The sequence below is a fragment of the Hyaena hyaena genome, unplaced genomic scaffold, assembly GCF_003009895.1.
Source record: "Hyaena hyaena isolate Hyena2069 unplaced genomic scaffold, ASM300989v1 scaffold_95, whole genome shotgun sequence".
Lineage (NCBI taxonomy): Eukaryota > Metazoa > Chordata > Mammalia > Carnivora > Hyaenidae > Hyaena > Hyaena hyaena.
In genome coordinates, this window is record NW_024080727.1 from 1,428,180 (window position 1) to 1,449,837 (window position 21,658).

Here is a 21,658-nt window from a genome sequence, read left to right on the forward strand (position 1 = left end):
CCCAGAGCTGAATCTCAAGGCCAGAGGTGACTATGAGGAGGTGGGAAGGGAAGGGGGACAACCCCCAGCCACCATCTTCCACCAGAAATTGCTGCCTCACAGTCTGACTAAGGGACCTGGAGAGGAGGTTGGCTCTGCATGAGGTGTCTCCAGAGCCCTCCTCTCTGTGGCCATAATGGTGTCCAGCCCCTTATGGCTGGAGAGAGGAAAGCCCCACTCAGGTCTTTTCTTCACACAGCCTCTGAGACCTTGGCGTCACCCCCTATAGGCTCCATGGAAGGCTGGGATGGACCCACTTTAAACCCCTCTTCCTGAACCCAGACTAGTGCCCCATTGTGCTGACTGGATTCTCTATCCAACTGGTTCATGTCAGCCCTCCCCCACATGCCCTGCCATAACTTGGAGCTAATGTCTCCATATGAATGACGACCCAGTCCCTGACTTGGGCCTCACAATAGGATTTAGTTTCCCCTTACGCTCTGTCTCTGACTCCTGGCCTCTGTCTGCCTCTCTAGTAGGTGGAATCATGTCATGCCTGAGCTGAGGGCACCAACAGGTACCTCTGGGCTGGGCTTGCTGAGGTGAGATCAGAAGAGTCCATGGTAGAGGCCAGCAGGCAAGGCAGGTAATGTGTGATAAGGTCTCCTGGGGTAGTCTTGTGGCAGGTGAGTCACTCCTGAGGAATCCTCTAGGTTATAAATAGGCCTGGTTGGCAGTGATGGGAAAGAGAACAATAAGGGGACCATTGTCTTTCCTGATAGGCTGTTACTAAACCATGAATAATCCCTTTGAGGACTCAGATTCTACAGACAGTTCCCAAGCCCCTTCCGTGCCAGACTCCAGCATTGCCAAGGGCACTAGGTGCCTGAGAGCATGCTGGGGCTGTAAATACATGCCTATACCGGGGCATTTAATGAATCAGCATACCAACCTGCAAAGTAAGTATGCTTATCCCGATTTAGAGATGGATCAACAGGTTAGAGGGGTTTCCTGCCCAGGCCCATGACTAAATCACTGTTAGAACCCCGGTCTGTCTGCAGAGGGGCCTCTGCTCCTTCAGTCAGACCATAGAGCTCGCTAGCCTGACATGGGGCAGGAGGGTTCAGGATCCCCAAAACGACCAGATTATGTGCTCTGACCTCCAGGGCTAACTAACATAGTCCCGCCAACCAAAGAATTCACTGAGACTCGAGTATAAGACTGGCTATGGGAAATGCCACTCAAGGGGAGAAGTGGTTAGAAATCCAGTTAAGCATGAATAGATCTATTAAACTTTTTTCATCTTCATTTTCCTTAAAAATATTAAATAGAGGCCAGAGCCAGGAAAGGCTTCCAAAAGGGACTAAGCAAAAAAAACTGTTTTCATCTATAAGGTTATCTAGCTTCCATTTGCCAATGAGGGTCAGGTCTCTCCCCTTGCAAGAGTTCTGAAGACCTTTCTAGCACTTCCCTGGCTCACACCTGCACCCCCACACCTGTTTGTCCCATGCACCCCAGGATGGAACAAGGCTAGGCCTAGCTGGGTAGGCATCAGGGTCCCCAGGAAACCAGGATCAGGTTGGATTGAGACTCCACCCAGTTCCCTGGGCCTCAGGCTCAACATGTAGCACAACGTACGTTGCCAAGCTGCCTGGAACCTGCACACTGGGGCAAAGGTTATCAGAGCCTGAAATAGCTTCCTCCCAGCTGGCCACATACCCCTGGGTCTTCTGGGGGCAGAATCTGGGAAAGGTTTTGCCTGCTCTCTCTGGCACAACTGGACTGTCTACACCATGTACCCTGTCTACACTGGCAAGGTTAGAAGGGCACATTTTAGCACTACTAATGCAAGCTAGGAGGGAAGTTGGTTTGCTTATTTTTGTTTTTTGCTTTTTTTTTTTTTTTGGATAAACACCAAGCCATCGTCTTTATTTCCCTTTTCCAAACCAGCAGTTACATTTCAGTGGGGGATGCATTTCAGGGAAGAGACGAAGTCTGCCTGGGTGTCTGCAGGTCTGGAAAAGGGATTTCTAAACAGGTTGTGTTGGAGGATCTTTCCTACATGAGATCCTGGATGGAGCTGGCAACCTGACACACAGGCTTTCTCCAAAACACCACTTGAAGGCCTCGCCTTTTCCTCAATACCAGAGGATGACATAGTCCTTAAGCGAGGCCACAGGGTTACTTCTTACCGTTGATTGTCAAGTCCTATGGCTTCCTTGAACTCTGGGCATCTTACACATAAATTAGAACCAAGTATTAGATTAAAACAGGGTTTGACCTCAACATGTAAAACCTCAATGAAAGGGCTTGATTTCAATGCATATTTCTTTTTTTTTTTTTACCATTTTAAATTTTTTAATGTTTGTTTATTTTTGAGACAGACAGAGCATAAGCAGGGGAGGAGCAGAGAGGAGATGGAGAATTCAAAGCAGTCTCCAGGCTCTGAGCTGTCAGCAAAGAGCCTGGCGTGGGGCTCAAACCCACAAGCTGTGAGATGATGACCTGAGCTGAAGTTGGGCACTTAACTGACTGAGCCACCCAGGCATCCCTTCAATGCAATTTCAATCAATATTTCAATGAAATATCTGTGTAATAGATATTGTCAATGTATCTGTCTGCGTACCTGGGGGTTTGTTTCCTATGATGTCTCCAAGTACAGGAATCCAGACTCACAAGCCAAATGCAAACCCACAACAAGCATACCTCCTACTCAGTCCAAGTCTTTCTTCCTGACATTGGCACCCAGGGTTACGATGGGTATGGTGTTTCTAAATTTGAAGAAGCCTAATGGGCACTAGGCACCCTGCTGGGGCCTCTGGCCTTCAGCTCCCCTAGATTTGCCAGGACATTTGTCCAATAATCCAAGATGGCAGGGGCCACCGACACCATGCTGAGATCAGTGCAGCCCAAAGGGCTTGGAGGAAAGGAATCTGTGTGATCTGAGCACACGCCCAGTTGGAGTGCAAGCAAGACACCCATCTGCAGAGCCACTGTTTACTCCTGTGCCAAGCTAGGCTCCCTTAATCTGCCAGCCGGAGTCCAGCCAAGGAATGGAGATGTAGGGCTGTCATTTCCAAATGGCACACAAATCCTCCCCCGCCAATTGGCTGCCTATGAGTAACTGGACCAAAAACATAAACATAGTCCCTTAGGTCCATGACAAACAGGGCAGGGCAAGGCAGGCCCATCCTGGTCCAGATGGAGCTGGGCTTGGTACTTTTTCCTGTAAGAGCAGGACCTGCACTGGACCCTGGCTGATATGCTCAGGAATTTTCTGGTACATGTAGCACTCAAGAGACATCGATGCCCTTTTTCACTGGAGCTTATCTAGGAAATGCTGATCCAAGCCTGTCAGCAACCAGTCCCCTTGTCTTCCTTTCTGCTTGCTTTTCTTATGGTTCCATCCACTTCTGTGGCTTGACCCCTACCCAAACTTGTAACCCAGAGTCCTCTCCTGAGTTCCAGCAGGTAAAGCAGTATTTCTTTGGGACACCCTGTGTCTGCTCTGCAGATGTCTCAAACTATGCTCAAGATGAGATGACATTATTTTCCCACATTCCATTCTGGCCCCAAAACTACCCTCCAGGTACATTCTCTCTCTTGATAAAATTCATCCAGACACAAGGTCAGGAAGTTCTGCTACTCCCCACCATCATCGCTTCCACCTCTACCACGACCATCACCAATACCTCCACCCCTACCACTACCTCCATATTCACCTCTGTCTGTACTTTCACCTCTGCCACCATCACCATCACTTCTGCCACCACCACCCCCACCTCCTCCACCACTGTGCTACCATAACCACAACCTACACCACCTCCAGACTTATCTGTACCAACACCTCCATCTTCACTACACACACACACACACACACACACACACACACCCTTAATGGGTCATCCACTTTTAGTCGTTCTTTCTTCTAAATTTCTTGGAACCTGTCCCTTTCCATGCATCTACCCAAATGCTGCCTGAGCTAGGACTAGTGCATGTTAATCTTGCCATAACCGGCTCTCCATTCTTCATCTCCTCTTCCTCGCATCTTCCTACACACAGCTCTTAGGGAAACTTTTCTAGTGTGCTCAAAGCCCTGTAATGGCTCCCTACCATCTACTCTTAGACTTCCCCACAAGTTCCCTTAAAAAGGAAGTTTTGATAAAATATGGGAAATTCTGGATTAGAAATTGAAGAGCTTTTCTATTTTGTGAGATTTGTCACAGTCTTTAATGTGAATAGCATGGAGACACTTCACTGGGAAGAAAGCAGATGTAGTTTTCTGAATTTCTGGGGTTTTTTTTAACAATCTTGAGATTTTGAGGGTTTTTTATACTTATCATGCTGTGAATTAATAGAGAATGGGTTCCAGAATGGGTTTCTGTTGTTTCTCACAAAGTGAGCTTCTCTGGGTGGAGCAGGCTGATGCTTCAACAGAAGCCAAGTACCTTTCTCTTCGGCTTCCTTCTTTTTCTGATCATTTTTCTTCACACACTTCAGGAAGCTATCTCAGCTCTGTGAGAGCTTAATATGCTCAATCCGCATACTAATTCTCTCTATTAGTATCCCCTATTGGGGATCCTCTCAGCCAGCAAAGTGCCTGAGAAATGGTGGTGCCCAGTGTTTGTAGAAAACTGTCCAATGCTTACTGATTTGGGAAGGAAAAATTGAAGCAGACCAAGTAGTGTCTTGTGCAAGTTGCCTACATTCTGCATCTCCTTCCATCTCCCTTCTCTTGCTCCTCAACCCACTACCCGCTGGCATCTGCCTTAGCACCCCCACCTACAGAGCTCTTACTTGTTTACTAATGACCCAAATCACTAAACTCCCCTGGTGTGTTGCAGTTTTCAATGGATTCAACTTCTGGGCAGAAGTCTACACAGCTGCCCCTGTCTTTCCCAAAGCCTCTCACCCACAATCCCACCTGGTTCTCTTCCCACTGGTCACTCTGTTCTGGTCTTCTTTTTGCCCAGCCTTCTCCACCCTTCCAGTCAGTTCTGCAACTCCTCCCATTTCAGGTTTAGCCTGGTTCTCCTCGCCTGCCCTGGGCTTTTCCTCAATGGGTTCCCTTTGCAGATCCTCCAGTGGCTTTGGCCATACCACACCCTCTGATAATTCCCTCATGGTGTGCCCACCTCAGTCCTCTTCTCTGAGATCCCAGTCTGATTCCACTAACTCCCACATGACAAATATACTCTGATATCTCACTGGGGCCTCAAATTCTGGAGAGCCAAAATATTAACTCTTAATCTACAGGCTCAAACCTAATCTGTCTCCAGCATTTTCCCACATCCCCAGATGGCACCACCATCCACAGCCATCCACCCACTCCCTCACCTCTCCAGATTTGCCAAGAGTTAGTTCCCATAAATATATCTCTTTTTTAAATATCTAACATTTTTTAAAAATTATACTGTGATAATACTTAACATGAGATTTATCCCCTTAACAAATTTTCAAGTGCACAATGTGGTATTGTTAACTAAGCACAGTGTTGTACAGGAGACCTGTACAGAACTTCTTTATCTTACATAATTGAGACTTTACACCTTTTGGTTCCATTCCCATTTCCCCTTTCTTCTGGCCTCTGGCAACCACCCTTTTACTCTCTAGTTCTATGAGTTTCACAATTTCAATTACCTCATTTGAGTGGATTCATAAAGTATTTGCCCTTCTGTGACTAGATTATTTTACTAAGTGTAATGTCTTCAAGGTTCATCCATGTTGTCACATATTCCAGGATCTCCTTCTTTTTTAAGGCTGCATAATATTCCACTGTATGCATAGACCATATCTTATTTATCCGTTCATCCACTGATGGACACTGGGGTTGTTTCCACTACTTGGCTATTGTGAATAATGCTGTAATAAACTCCAGAGTTCTACTATGTCTTCCTCAAGATCCTGATATCAATCGTTTTGGGTGTATAACCAGAAGTGGGATTGCTGAATCATATGGTGTTTCTATTTTTTTTTTATTTTATTTATTTTTGAGAGAGAGATAGAGACAGCATGAGCAGAGGAGGGTCAGAGAGAGAGGGAGGCACAGAATCTGAAGCAGGCTCCAGGCTCTGAGCTGGCTGTCAGCACAGAGCCCAATGTGGGGCTCGAACCCACGAACCGTGAGATCACTACCTGAGCCAAAGTCAGACACTTAACCGACTGAGCCACCCAGGCACCCCGGTGTTTCTATTTTTAACTGCAGGAAATGACCATACTGTTTTCTATAATAGCTGCATCATTTTGCTCTCCCACCAGCAGTGCACAATATTTCCAATTTCTTCATATCCTGGCCATTATTTGTTTTCTCTTTTCTTCCTTCTTCTTTTCTTCCTCCCTCCTCCTCTTTCTTCCTCTCTCTCTCCTCCCTCCCATCTCTCTCTCTCTTTCTTTCTTTCTCTCTTTCTCTCTCTTTCTTTCATTCTTTCTTTCTTGATAACAGTCATCTTGATAGGTGTGAGGCGATATCTCATAGTGCTTTGGCTTTGCATTTCTATGATGATTATTGACACTAAGCATCTTTTAAAATTACCCCATTTTCTCCTGACCCCCAATGCTGCCACCCAACCTCGACACCACCTTTTGCTCAGATTCTTACAGGAGCCTCCAAACAGGCCTTCCCTTATCCATCCACACTTCCAACCATGCTCTGCACAAGCAGAAAGGTCTTTCCAAATACAAGCTAGTCCTTCGCTGAAACCCTCTGATGAACTTCCTCCATTACTCTTGTGATAAAGCGAACATCCCTAGTGTAGACCCTCCTCCACCTCATTGGTGTGTCTTCAGCTGCATCTCTGGCTTCCCACAGGTCAGCCATGCCAGCTTTTGTGGATCACTCTTTTCACCCTCCCCCTCCCTGAATCACTTACTCACATTCTTCCATCTAACTCTGTAAGTCCTTTGGAATTCAGTTCAAATACCAACTCATGACAAACCTCTTCCTCTGACCTTTCCATATACACCTTCTTGGGACACCAGTACTTCTTAATAAACTTGTTGCAATTGCAATTAATGTGAAACTGTATTTAGATTCTGTTTATGACACCAGAATGCTAATTGCAAGATGGCATGGAACACATGCGTCTTATTCTCACTGTGTCTGCAGTGCCTAGCAAGAGCCTGGCACACAGGTGGGTTCAGCCCATACTTCTTGACTTTAATGTCTGATGAGCCTTGCTTAGTCAGAGACAGCTTCTCTAACTGTGTTAAAAGCAAAGGTTTTGGAATCAAACATGACTCCAAATCTCAACTAGCTTTGGGACTTTGTGACTTAGTCTCCTCACTGGTAAAAAAGGGGAGGCTGTGTGTAGGGGCTAGCATGGAGAACAAACTCAGGGAATGTCAGCAGGTTTTCCTATCACATGAGGCAGGAGTCTCACGCCTCTCAGCAGAGGAACAAAGATCCCTATTCTTGCTTTCTGAAGGTTCTATGCTCTTAGACCTTTTACTCACTCATGTCGCCCAGAACGGAGACTGTATTAAGTAGTTTCCGGGATGCCTGGTGGCTCAGTTGGTTAAACGTCCAACTTCAGCCCAGGTAATGATCTCATCGCTCATGAGTTCAAGCTCCAAGTTGGGCTCTGTGTTGCCAGCTCTGAGCCTGGAGCCTGCTTCTGATTTTGTGTCTTCTCCTCTCTCTGCCCCTCCCCTGCTAAGCAATCTGTCTCTCTCTCTCTCTCTCTCAAAAATAAATAATAAACATTTTTTTAAAAAGTGGTTTCCTAGGGCAGCCTTTGGGGGGTGGGACTTGAGCTTCAGAAATGTCTTGTCTCAGGGCTCTGGAGGCCGGAAGTCTGAGATCAAGGTGCTGGCAGGGCTGCTTCCTTCTGAGGGTCATGAGGGAGCATCTGCTCTTGGCGTCTATCCTGGCTGCTGGTGGTCTCAGGCATTCCTTGGTTTATAGAAGCATTACTGCCATCTCTGCCCTCATCTTCAGGACTTCCTGTGTGTGTGTGTGTGTGTGTGTCCAAATTTTCCCCTCTAAAAAGATACCAGTCATATAGGATTAAGGGCCCACTCCACTTCAGTATGATCTTAAGCACTTACAACTGCAACAATTCTATCTCCAAATGAAGTCACATTCTAAGGTACTGGGGGTTAGAACATCAACTTCCGTTTTGGAAGGATATAATTCAACCCATACCAGAGCCTGTCCGTGAGGTCTGAAGAACCCTGGACAGGCTAACGGGGATTGGGCACTGTGTTTGGTGGCTAAGTGTCCAGTGTGATAAAGCCCTCAGACTCTGCCTGGCCTAGAGAATTTCACTTACCTCCAGAACAGGCAGGGAGCCCCACTATATCTCTGCTGAGGGGGTTGGGAAGAGGCCTCTCCAGAGCTCTCCTGAGACCCCTTGCCCACTGCTCCACAAGCCACCTCCACTGAAGGCACTCACCAGAGGGTTTCTGGTTGACCTGGCCAGCCACTCACCCAAGGGGCAATTTACGGCAGCTCCTGCAGCTCACCCTATATGCTGCAGACAAAGGCACCTACCCTGTTTTCCTTTTTAAGCCAATTACTAAGAACTGAGATAAACCACAGCCTTTCCAGAACTTGCAAGACAAATGGGAGTGAGCAAATATTTCTGTGGCTTGGCTCATTTCCTGTGGCTATGTGGTTCAGGGTTCAGAGTCTGGGGTCTTCACTCAGGAAGGGCTCCTCCTGACTCTGTGGAGTGCCCAAGAATACACCTATGAGAACCACACCGTCTTGTCTAGACCTCACAGACTGCATGATCCCCAGCAGTTGGCAGGCAAGATAGGCCCTTCACGTAAGGCATTTTGTCTATAGTGAAGGCAGGAGAGACATTCCCGCTGAGGCCAGCCCTTGAAGTTAGCTTGTCACAGTCATGATTTCCTCCCCTTTTGTCTCCCACACACGTCCAGGCTCCTCAGATTTAAACTAGTGCCTACATCTGATTAGTGACACACCAGGCACATAGTGGGTGCTTGATAAACATGCTCCAGACTTGCATTTCCAATTTCAAAGTGGAATTATCTTCTACTGGCTTCTCTTTCTCAAATTACCTCTTGGTGTCTCCTGTCAGGGTTCCAGATTGTCCAGTCACCTTGGCTGGGATCCCTGACCCCTCTCCTGGCCTGTCTGCTGGAGGCTTCTGGCATCTGTCTCCCCATTTCCTTCAAGACTTTTTCACCTCTCTATCCACACAACCTCCAGTCATGCCTGTGCTTGTCTTATCTTGAGGACAGTCTTCATGCCCATCTCTACCCCAGTGGTATCTCTCCGTCCAATTCATCTCCAGGATTATTTATTCAAATGCCTCCAGAGCCCCCAGGGCAGCCTAGGATCCCACATCTAATTGTGCATTCTTTGTACGGACACTGTCTGTCCTTCATCTGTCTGGCTACCTTCCTTGCCAGCTTTCCCCATACCTCTCATCTTCTACCTCAGCCACAATGACCCACTACCTAGTCCCAGACATGCTGTGCTCTTACTACCATGCCCTTCCTCATGCTGTTCCCTTGCTAAGGGGTCCACTTTCCCCAATTCTCCATCTGGCAACATGCCTATTCACACTGTGAAACCCAATGTCAACATTACCTCATGGGAGTTGACCATGATAACCTCATCTTTCCTTCCAGAATAGTTTGGACACACATCCACTGTTGCATTTGTCACTCCATATTGTGATTGTCTGCTCATTAGTCACTCTCTCCCACATGCGTCCCAGAGGTTCCCAAACTAGTGTGCGCAAAATTACCCAGCAGCCTCATAAAAAGGTGGGTTGCCTGGTTCCATGCCCAAAATTCTGATTTGGGGACCCAAGAAAGTGAATTTTAACAAGCACACCAGGTGGTCTTGTTGTAGGTGGTCTTTGGGCTCTTCACTGAGAACTGTTGCTCCTGTGGGTCCCAGGCTGGGAGATCTTCTCTTATTCAGGGCTATGTGTCCTCAGCTCCAGCTCAGCCCCCATCACATGGAATGATAGGAGAGGTGAACTGGGGACCTTGTCCTTGCTATCCTTTCCATCAGCCAAGGGACTATGGCAAGTCCCTCAGCTCCTCTGAGGCCAGCCCCTAGCTCCATCTGAAGAAGGGAGATCCCACCACCACTCAGGGCTGGCTCAGAGGGCTGTGGGGAGGATCGCAGTACATAAAAACCCCAGGCACAGCTTCTGAACCTGATAGCCTACCAGTGGACACTGCCAAACCTATAGCAACCCATGCTTCTTATGATTTTCCAGAAGTGTGGAGTCCTCTCTCTCCAACCCATTCATGAGTTATCTATTCACAAACAGTCCTCAGAGGAAAACTCCCTTCCCTTCTTTGGATTCTTTGGAATCAATAGATTTTAAAACCTGTCTTGAGTTCCCCTAGGTCTCTTGCCAACTTTTAGGAGGGTGGTATTAATGCATAGAGATGAAGGCACCAACATTTCCTGAGAAGACAAAAGGTAGGAGGTGTTGATAGCACACTGCATGCCTCTGTGATGGGCATGGCCCCAATCATAGGAAACATAAATGGCCCTGGGCCTCCAACGTGCTGGCCAGAAGAAATGCAGGTATCCAAGGGCCAGGGCCTGCCTAGAATTCAGCAATTTTGTTTCTGTTTAACTCAACTCCAGTTAGATTTTGCCCTGCACCCACCTGTTAGCTCTATCTCACCCACACACATGTCATTCATTCATTCATTGATGCCACAAATATTTATTGAGTGCCTACTACCTGCAGTTATTGTGCTAGCCTTGTGGATACAGGGATGACAAGAGATGCCTCTATACTACAGGGTTTGCAATGTTTTGGGGGGACAGATAAGCAAGCAAGAGCAAAGCAAGATGGTAATTGCTGGGATGAAAGCAAATGGAAAGTTATGGAAGGACTTGAGAGAAAGACTACCATGATAGAGTCTTGTCTTTGCCTATGAATTGGGATAGAAGAAGCCAGTGACACAAGAAGCCCTTAATTGAGAATCAAACCCCCTCTGGGTGCCACATGTTTTCCTACCTCTATTGCTGCAGCTCAAGATCACTGCAACCTTTATCCATCAGTCCCTTGGCCCAGGGGCCTGCAGGTGGAGGGACTGGCCAGAAGGACTGGGCAGAGAAGGCAGAAGGAACACAGAGGAGCTAATGTGCCAAGAATCTATGATGGGGACCCTGCCAGCCCTGACACACTCAGGGCAGGTACCCTGGTCTGTGACTGATCTCTTGAACTAGTTCTTGTAGCATCCAACTAGTTGAGGGTACCTCTTCTTGGATTCCCATGAGCCCTTTGTAGTCTTATTTTAAGAAAACATTTTACTTGAGCTAGACTTGTTCATTAATTTATTCAAAAAAGTATTTATCAGTGGCACCTGGGTGGCTCAGTCTACTGAGCGTCTGACTCTTGCTTTCAGCTTAGGTCATGGTTTCTGACCTGAGGGTTGTGGAATTGAGCCCAACATTGGGCTCTATGCTGAATGTGGAGCCTGCTTAAGATTCTCCCTCTCTCTCTCTCTCTCCCTCCCTCCCTCCCTCCCTCCCACTCATGTTCTCCCTCTAAAAAAAAAAAGTATTTATCAGGCATCAACTACGTACCAGGCATAGTTCTATGTGCTTGAGCTATATCAGAGAACAACTTTAACAAAGACCATGTTTTCATGGAGCGGGCATTCTAGAGGGAGGAAACAGACAATAAGCAATAAGCATAACAAATAGGTCAATTATATAATATGTAGAGAGTTATAGGTGCTAGATGGCTGAGAGTAGAATACATCAAGGGGACTGGGGGCATAGAGAGTGTGGAAGCAAGTTGCAATATTAAATAGGGTGGTCAGGTGAGTCCTTGTTGGGTTAAGGAGATGAAGGTGATACTATCTGAAGGAAGGCTGCTGCTGGCAGAAGGCACAACAAGTGCAAAACCCCACATGGGACCACTTCCAGAATGTTTGACCAACAGCAAAGAGACCAGAGAGCTGGAGCCAAGTGAACAAAGGGCAGAGCTGTGGGGAAGGAGGCAGGAGAGGTAAGGGAGCCAAGGGCCCCAGGCAGCCCCTGGGGGGCATGAGCAGAAGAATGTCACCAGCTAACTTAGGCTCTAAAACATGCATCCTGGCCACTTTTTGAGACCAGATGGGAGAGAAAGAAGAGACTGGCTGGGCCATATGAATTATGGTTGCCATATTCAGGTGTGAAGTACTGATGCTCAAATCAGAAGCAGTTCTGGATCTACCCTGCAGGGGGACCAGCAGGGCTTCCTGAAGTTGGATGTGGCAAGTGAGAGGAAAGTCTGAGTTTGAATGTGTTTCTGTTGCTTGTAGCCGCAAGAGTGGAGTCCTGAAACTGGTCTCCTTTGCTCTCGCAGGGGCTTCCATGTGGCTCCCTGAGCCTGACCTGCCCTGGTTCCAGGGCACTGAAGACACTGCCTTAGAAACCACCCATATGCCCCATGAGGAATTAGAGATGATGACTAAGCCAAAGGATTGAGTGAGTTAGGCGTATTTACACACAGAAGCTAGAGTCAGAAAGAACAAAGGGTGTGAATGAGAAATCCAGGAAATAGACCATGGGCCCCGGAGCTTGTTTGGGCTCAGCACACTTTCCCACACACTGTCAGCAGCTGCAAAGCCAGTCCTTTGTGGCTGAAACTCCTCAGTGAAGGCACGAGACCACACACATGAGTTTATTTACCGTGACTTTGCTGGTGTCATGGAAACAGTGATGCTCACCTACCTACCATCCTTGAGCTTCCCAACATTTCCCAGCCTCCCTTGCTATTAGGTAGGGTGACATGACTAACTCTGGCCAATGGATTGTGAGCACAAGTGAGGTGCTTTCCTTCCAGGATAAGCAATAAGAAGCAGTGTGTGTCCTCCACCCCTCTCTTCCCCTTCTTCAGTGACCTGAGATAAATGGACAGAGTTTGGATCACTGAGTCACCAGGTGGCAAGAACCAGCTCTCAGTGGATCTTATATGAGCAAGAAATAAACTTTTGTTTATTACAGGGTTAATTTATTGACACTGTATGACATAGCTTTCTCTGATGAATATTGGCCAAAGACTTTAAGACCAATTTAAACAATAACAAGAATAAGTAATATTCATATACTATTATACAGCTTGAAAGAGCTTTTGATTACTCTCATTTCATCTTGATCTATTCCATGAACTAGGTAGTTCTGTTTGAACATTTTCAAAACAACACCTTCTAACCAGCTGAGAAAAATAATCACAGAGAAATCAGTAGTGTTTCTTTCTGGAAGACTGCTTTACCACACTGTCAAAAATTATGTATATGTCACCTGTGTATAGTGACGGATATTAACTAGACTTACCGTGGTGATCATTTCACTATATATACAAATATTGAATCATAGCTTGATGGATGTTAATTTACTGTGGTGATCATTTTGCAATCTATACAAATATAGAATCATGTTGTTCCCCTGAAACTAATATAATGTTATAGGTCAATTATACATTTTAAGAAAAAAGCAAGGAAAAAAAAGAAACATGTAGCATCTACTTAGGGTGAGTATGAGACCAAAATCCTAAACAAACATATTCTGACAAAGATTCCTTTTTTAAAATTTTATTTTATTGGGGCGCCTGGGTGGCTTAGTCGGTTAAGCATCCGACTTCGCTTAGGTCATGATCTCGCGGTTCGTGGGTTGGAGCCCCATGTCGGGCTCTGTGCTGACTGCCAGCTCAGAGCCTGGAGCCTGTTTCGGAGTCTGTGACTCCCTCTCTCTCTGACCCTCCCCTGCTCACGCTGTCTCTCTCTCTCTCTCTCTCTCCTAGAAATAAATAAAATATTAAAAAAAAAAAGAGGCCTGAGTCATCTAGGCCAACCTCTTCATTTAAAAAATAAAATAAAATAAAAATAAAATTTTATTTTATTTTAAATTCCATTATAGTTAACATACAATATAATTTTAGTTTCAGGTATATCCTATAGCAATTCAACACTTCCATACCTCACCTGATGTTTGTCACAGCAAGTGCACTCCTTAATCCCCATCACCTAACCAACCCCTACCTCCCCTCCAGTTTGTTCTCTATAGTTAAGAGTTTGTTTCTTGGTTTCTCTCTCTTCCTCTCTCTTTTTTCTTTATTGCTTTTTTGTTTGTTTCTTAAATTCCACATATGAGTGCAATCATATGGTATTTGTCTTTCTCTTACTGACTTATTTCACCTAGCATTTATACTCTCTAGCCCCATCCATGTCTTTGCAAATGGCAAGATTTCATTCTTTTTTTATGGCTGAATATATATATATTCACATCTTCTTCATCTTTATCCATTCATCTATCAATGGACACTTGGGCTGCTACCATAATTTGGCTATTATAAGTAATGCTGCTATAAACATAAGGGTACATATATTCCTTTGAATTGGTGTTTTTGTATTTTTTGGGTAAATACCCAGTAGCTGGATTACTGGAGTGTAAGGTAGGTCAATTTTTAACTTTTTGAGAAACCTCCATACTGTCTTCCACAGTGGCTGCACCAGTTTACATTCCCACCAACAGTGTAAGGGTGTTCCTTTTTCTCCACATCCTTACCAACATTAATTGTTTCTTGTGTTTCTGATTTTAGCCATTCTGAAAGGTGTGAGGTGATATCTATTGCAGTTTTGATTTGCATTCCCCTGATGATGAGTGATGGTGAGCATCTTTCCATGTGGCTGTTGGCCATCTAGATGTCTTTGGAGAAATGTCTGTTCATGTCTTCTCCCAATTTTTTAATTAGATTAGTTGGTTTTTGGGTGTTGATTTGTCTAAGTTCTTTGTGTATTTTGGATACTAACCCTTTATTGAATATGTCATTTGCAAATATCTTCCCCCATTTAGTAGGTTGCCTTTTAGTTTCGTTGATTGTTTCCTTCACTGTGCAGATTTTAATTTTGATGTACAAAGATTCTTTTTTACACGCTCTCAAGAAGCAATATTTTTAGTTACTGAAAAAAATTAGCATACACATAAGAATCAACTTACCAGAAAAAAGCAGGATCTGTTGAGAAAGCTAGTATATGAACTCTAGTATATGTGCTGCCGAAGTGAGCACAAAAGCTTTGAACTCTAATAAGGAAAATAAAATAAAATTTTAACATATTGAAAAAGATACGAAGTTCTCAATTGGAAAGATTGAATATTGTAAAGATGAAATTTCTTCCCAAATTAATTTACAAGTGTAATGTATTTTCAGTGAAAGCTCAAGATGACTTTTTGAGTGACCTAAGAGCATTAATATAAAATTCTTCTTGAGGAATGAAAAGCTAATAGTAAGGGAAGAAATTTTAAAACAAAAAATATAATGCATTGCCAGATAGTAAAACAAAGCCTATTTTATCTGGATGTGTTATTTGGTATTTGTAATAAAGAGGGGACATACAGGGAACTTTCTAAGAGAGGTAGAAATGTTCTATTTCTCAACATGATAACAGGAATTTTCACTTTGTAAATATTTGTTAGAATATTATTCACTAATGTTTTTAGTACTTTTCTGTATTGACACATATTTTCTTTCTTAATAGATGATTAAAAATATATTTTCCATGGAAATTTTTTTAAAAGCCTATCTTAAAGCTACAATCATTAAGAAAGTGTGGTACTGGTAGAGAAATAAACATACCATTGAAATGGGATTTAAAACCTTACCAAGAAACCTAAGTGCTTCAGTAATATAAGATAAAGTTCAGAGATTTATGACAAGAGCTTAATGATTTTCAAACTCCTAGTCTCTGGACTACTCCACATACTCCCAGAGTTACAGTGTTTCTTTATGGCAAAGACTCTCATTGAGAGGGCTTGAGATGGAAGGAAAACCATGTTAAAATATCTATGTGTATGAGTTTGAAAAATTGTCCCAATGCATACACGTGTAGTAAAGTAATGATGAAAAACAAGAAAAAGATAAATAGCTCAAGATATTTCTTATTTCTGCAAGAGAAGAAAGAGACTGAGATCAGAAACTTTCAAAAGGCCTTCGAAGACTTGGTGATATTTAATATTTTAAGCTGAGTGGTGGATAGAGGAAGGTTCATTATATTAAATTTTTTAGCCGCTATATAGACATTATACATATTCTTTGTACATGTGAAATATTTCCTAATACTGTGGTATATTTGATGTGTCTCCTGGGAAGGTGTATCCACCCCGTCTCCAGTTATGAATCACTGGATTAATAAATGATGATAAAACAATAGAAGAACTTGGGGTGCCTGGGTGGCTCAGGCTGTTAAGTGTCTGACTTCAGCTCAGATCATGATCTCAGGGCTCCTGAGTTTGAGGCCCGCGTCTGGCTCTGTACTGACAGCTCAGAACCTGGAACCCGCTTCAGTTTCCCTCTCTCTTTGCCCCTCCCTTGCTCACACTCTGTATTTCTCTCTCTCCCCTTCAAAAATATATAAACATTAAATTTATTAAAAAAAAATAGAACTTGAAGAAAAAGATGATGAAGATGGGTATAAGTACTTCCATGAAAACAAATGAAGAAATACTTTTTAGTCACTCCTTTCTTCCCCCAACACCTCACTGCCACACACAAAAGCATAGACTTCTCAATTACCGTTTATAATTGTAATGGGGGGAAATGCTATTCAAAACGACACCAAATGAAATATTTTAAAGCTACTATAGGAAAAAGAGTACAAATTCTACATGAAAAAATATACGCCAATGTACTGAACAACATTTAAAAAGTCTGAATAACTTCATGAGCCTCATTGGAAATGTTCAGTTTTATAAAGAAGTAGAGTCTGTCCCAAATGATGCACAAATTGAATAAAATCCAAACCAAAATCCTAACGGGTTCCTATGGAATGTACAAAATGGAATCTGTTTAAAATATAGAATAACCAGAAGTGTTGGAAAAATAAGAAAAATGACAGGATCTTGAGGTACTCAGTATCAAAATATTCTATAAAGTTACAGTAATTAAAATATTGTGGTATTGATACCAGAGGAGACAAATAGATGAATGGAAAAGGACAAGTCTTGTAGCAGACTCATGATTATTTGGGAATTTATCACATAACAGAGGACCATCACCAGCAGACAGACTAGAATGTTCAATAAATGAAGGTACTACTATAAAAAATAATATACTTAGATTCCTAAAACATCACTATATACAAAAATAAAATCCAGCTGCATTAAAAAATCAAATGGAGAAAAATAAAATTATAATAGTATTAGAAAAATATACGGAGATATATATTCATATTTGATATGCAATAAGTCTTTCTAAGCAGAATACCAAATCCACTGGCCATAACAAAAACACTAACAGATTTAAATATCTATAATTTTTTAAAACTTTTATATATTAATGACATCATTTGCAAGGTTTAATAATGAGGGAAACTTAGAAAGAAAATATATGTATAAAAGATATTCAAGTTACAAATTGTAACAAATTTCTAAAAATTGATCAAAGAAAAAAGACTAGCCTACTAGAATAAATAGGTAAATTGTATTTAAAAACAATTCACAGAAGAAATATAAATGGTTGATAAACTATGAAGTATTGTGCATGGAAATGCAAATTCAAACAATGAGATGATATTTTAGAATCTATCAGATTGGCAAAATTTTTAAAACATTGATAATATCCCATTTGTGTTAGGATATGGGAAAAAGGGGCCCATCACACCCTGTTGATAGAAGCATGAAACAGGGACCCTGTTTGTACAGGGCATTGAGTGGTGTCCATCAATGGGTCACCCTCTGACTCAACAATTTCAGTTAAAAACATAGCTAACACAAATTCTTACACCATGCATAACACCACATGTTCAGGAAAACTTCCTGCAGCAACACTGCCAATAGCTAAAATTGGAGAAATTTCAATGTCTGTTGGAGTGACATTCTAAAAATAAATAATGATATATTTCTACTATGAAACGGCATGCAGCCCTTTACAAGAATGAGGCAGTTCTACATGTACAGAAGGAGAAAGAGACCAAAGACCTATTCTTAAATGTAAACAATAAAGCCTCAAAACAATACGTTTATTATGACCCATTTATGTAAATGCAAAAACTGTATACCTATTATGAAACAAAGAACTAGAATGATCCTCACCAATCTATTACTCTGGCAAGAGAAGTGAAACTGAAGGTGAGATGGGAAGATAGGCTCTGCAATGAAACACTCAATAATCTATAGTTCTGTTGGATTTGACATTTTTATTTATTTGTATTTATTTTTAATATTTACTTACTTTTTGAGAGAGAGAGAAGCATGAGCAAGGGAGGGGTAGAGAGGGAGACACAGAATCCTTTTTTCTTTTATAGTTTATTGTCAGGTTGGTTCCACATAACACCCAGTGCTCATCCCAACAAGTGCCCTCCTCCATGTCCACCACCACCTTCCCCTCTCCCTCACCCCCATTAGCCCTCAGTTTGTTCTCAGTATTCAAGAGTCTCTCATGGTTTGCCTCCCTCCCTCTCCCCAACTATTTTCCCCTTCTCCTCCCCCATGGTCCTCTGTTAAGTTTCTCCTGATCCACTTATAAGTGAAAACATACAGTATCTGTCTTTCTCTGCCTGACTTATTTCACTCAACATAACACCCTCGAGTTCCATCCATGTTGCTACAAATGGGCAGATTTCATTCTTTCTCATTGCTATGTAGTATTCCAGTATAGACAAACCACATCTTCTTGACCTATTCGTTAGTTGATGGACATTTAGGCTCTTTCCATCATTTGGCTATTGTTGAAAGTGCTGCTATAAACATCAGGGTACATGTATCCCTATGCATCAGCACTCCTGTATCGCTTGGGTAAATTCCTAGCAGTGCTATTGCTGGATCATAGAGGAGATCTAGTGTTAATTTTTTGAGGAACCTCCACACTGTTTTCCAGAGGAGCTGCACCAGTTACATTCCCACCAACAGTGTAGGAGGGCGCCCGTTTCTCCACATCCTCACCAGCATCTGGAGTCTCCTGATTTTTTCATTTTAGCCATTCTGAACAGCGTGAGGTGGTATCTCAGGGTGGTTTTGATTTGTATGTCCCTGATGATGAGTGACGCTGAGCATCATTTCATGTGTCTGTTGCTCATCTGAATGTCCTCTTTGGAGAAGTGGCAGTTCATGTCTTCTGCCTATTTCTTCACTGGATTGTTTGTTTTTCAGGTATGGAGTTTGGTGAGACCCTTATAGATTTTGGATACTAGTCCTTTATCCAATATGTCATTTGCAACCATCTTTTCCCATTCCGTCAGTTGCCTATTAGTTTTGTTGATTGTTTCCTTTGCCGTGCAGAAGCTTTTTATCTTGATGAGGTCCCAATAGTTCATTTTTTCTCTTGATTCCCTTGCCTTTTGGGATGTGTCAAGTAAGAAACTGTTGCGGTTGAGGTCAAGGAGGTTGTTTCCTGCTTTCTCCTCTAGGGTTTTGATAGTTTCCTGTCTCACATTAGGGTCCTTTATCCATTTTGAGTTTATTTTTGTGTATGGTGTAAGAGAGTGATCTAGTTTCATTCTTCTGCATGTTGCTTTCCAGTTCTCCCAGCACCATCTGTTAAAGAGGCTGTCTTTTTTCCATTGGATACTCTTTCCAGCATTGTCAAAGATTAGTTGGCCATACATTTGTGTGTCTAATTCTGAGTTCTCTATTCCATTCCATTGGTCTATGTGTCTGTTTTTGTGCCAATACTGTACTGTCTTGAGGATCACAGCTTTGTAATAGAGGCTAAAGTCTGGGATTGTGATGCCTCCCGTTTCGATTTTCTTCTTCAATATTACTTTGGCTATTCAGGGTCTTTTGTGGTTCCATACAAATTTTATGATAGCTTGTTCTAGTTTTGAGAAGAATGCTGGTGCAATTTTGATTGGGATTGCATTGAATGTGTAGATTGCCTTGGGTAGCAGTGTCATTTTAACAATATTTTTGGAATGTTTTTCCATTTCTTCGTGTCTTTTTCAATTTTCTTCATAAATTTTTTTATCGTTTTCATCATACAGATCTCCTATATCTTTGGTTTGGTTCATTCTTAGGTATTTTATGGGGTTTTTTGCAATTGTGAATGGGATCAGTTTCTTTATTTCTCTTTCTGTTGCTTCATTATTGGTGTATAAAAGTGCAACTGATTTCTGTACGTTGATTTTGTATCCTGTGACTTTGCTGAATTCATGGATCAGTTCTTCTAGGCTTCTGGTGGAGTCTGTAGGGTTTTCTATGTAGAGTATCATGTCATCTGCAAAAAGTGAAAGTTTGACTTCGTTGACAATTCTGATGCCTTTTATTTCCTTCTTTGTCTGATGGCTGATGCTAGGACTTCCAGCACTATGTTAAACAACGGTGGTGAGAGTGGACACCCCTGTCGTGTTCCTGATCTCAGGGGGAAAGCTCTCAGTTTTTCCCCATTGAGGATGATGTTAGCTGAGGGCTTCCCATAGATGGCTTTTATGATGTTTAAGTAAGTTCCTTCTATCCCGACTTTCTCGAGAGTCTTTATGAAGAAAGGATGCTGTATTTCGTCAAATGCTTTTTCTGCATCTAGCGACAGGATCATATGGTTTTTATCTTTTCTTTTGCTGATGTGATGTATCACATTGATTGATTTGCGAATGTTGAACCAGCCCTGTAACCCAGGAATGAATCCCACTTGATCTTGGTGGATAATTCTTTTTATATGCTGTTGGATTCGATTTGCAAGTATCTTGTTGAGGATTTTTGCATCCGTATTCATCAATGATATTGGCCTGTAGTTCTCTTTTTTTGCTGCATCTCTGTCTGGCTTGGGAATCAGAGTGATGCTGGCTTCATAAAATGAGTCTGGAAGTTTTCCTTCGATTTCTATTTTTTGGAATAGCTTGAGAAGAATTGGTATTAATTAAGTAAGTTCCTTCTATCCCGATTTTCTCGAAGGTCTTTATTAAGAAAGGATGCTGTATTTTGTCAAATGCTTTTTCTGCATCTATTGACCTTAAAAATAGTTGTGATGAATTTAAAAATGCTATAAATGAGGTGCATAATAAAATGGAGACATTCAATGCACGGACTGAAAAGATAGGAGAATAGGTGAATTAGAAGACACAATTATAGAAAAAGAGGAAGCCAGGAGAAAGAGAGATAAACTGATCCAGGAACATGAAAGGAGAGTTTGAGAACTGAGCGATACAACCAAACAGAACAATATCCGTATCATAGGAATTCCAGAAGAGGAAGAGATAGGGAAAGGCGCTGAAGGAGTCCTTGAACAAATTATAGTTGAGAACTTCACCAATCTGGGGAAGGAAACAGACATTGAAATCCAAGAGGCACAGAGAATTACCCTCAGACGTAACTTGAATTGATCTTCTGCACTACATATCATAGTGAAACTGGCAAAATATAAGGGCAAAGAGAGAATTCTGAAAGCAGCTGGGGATAAAAGAGCCCTTATATACAAAGGGACACCTATCAGAGTAGTTACAGACTTATCTACTGAAACTTGACAGGCCAGAAGGGAATAGCAGAAGATCTTCAATGTGATGAACAGAAAAAATATGCAGCCAAGAATCCTCTATCCAGCAAGCCTTTTATTCAGAATAGAAGGAGAGATAAAAGACTTCCAAAATAAACAAAAATTGAAAGAATTTGTCACCACTAAACCAGCCCTACGAGAAATCCTAAAGGGTACTCTGAGGGAAATGTTGCAAGGAACACAAGGGACCAGAGACACCACTACAAGCAGGAATCCTACAGAGAACACAATGACTCTAAACCCATAGTTTTCAATAACAACACTGA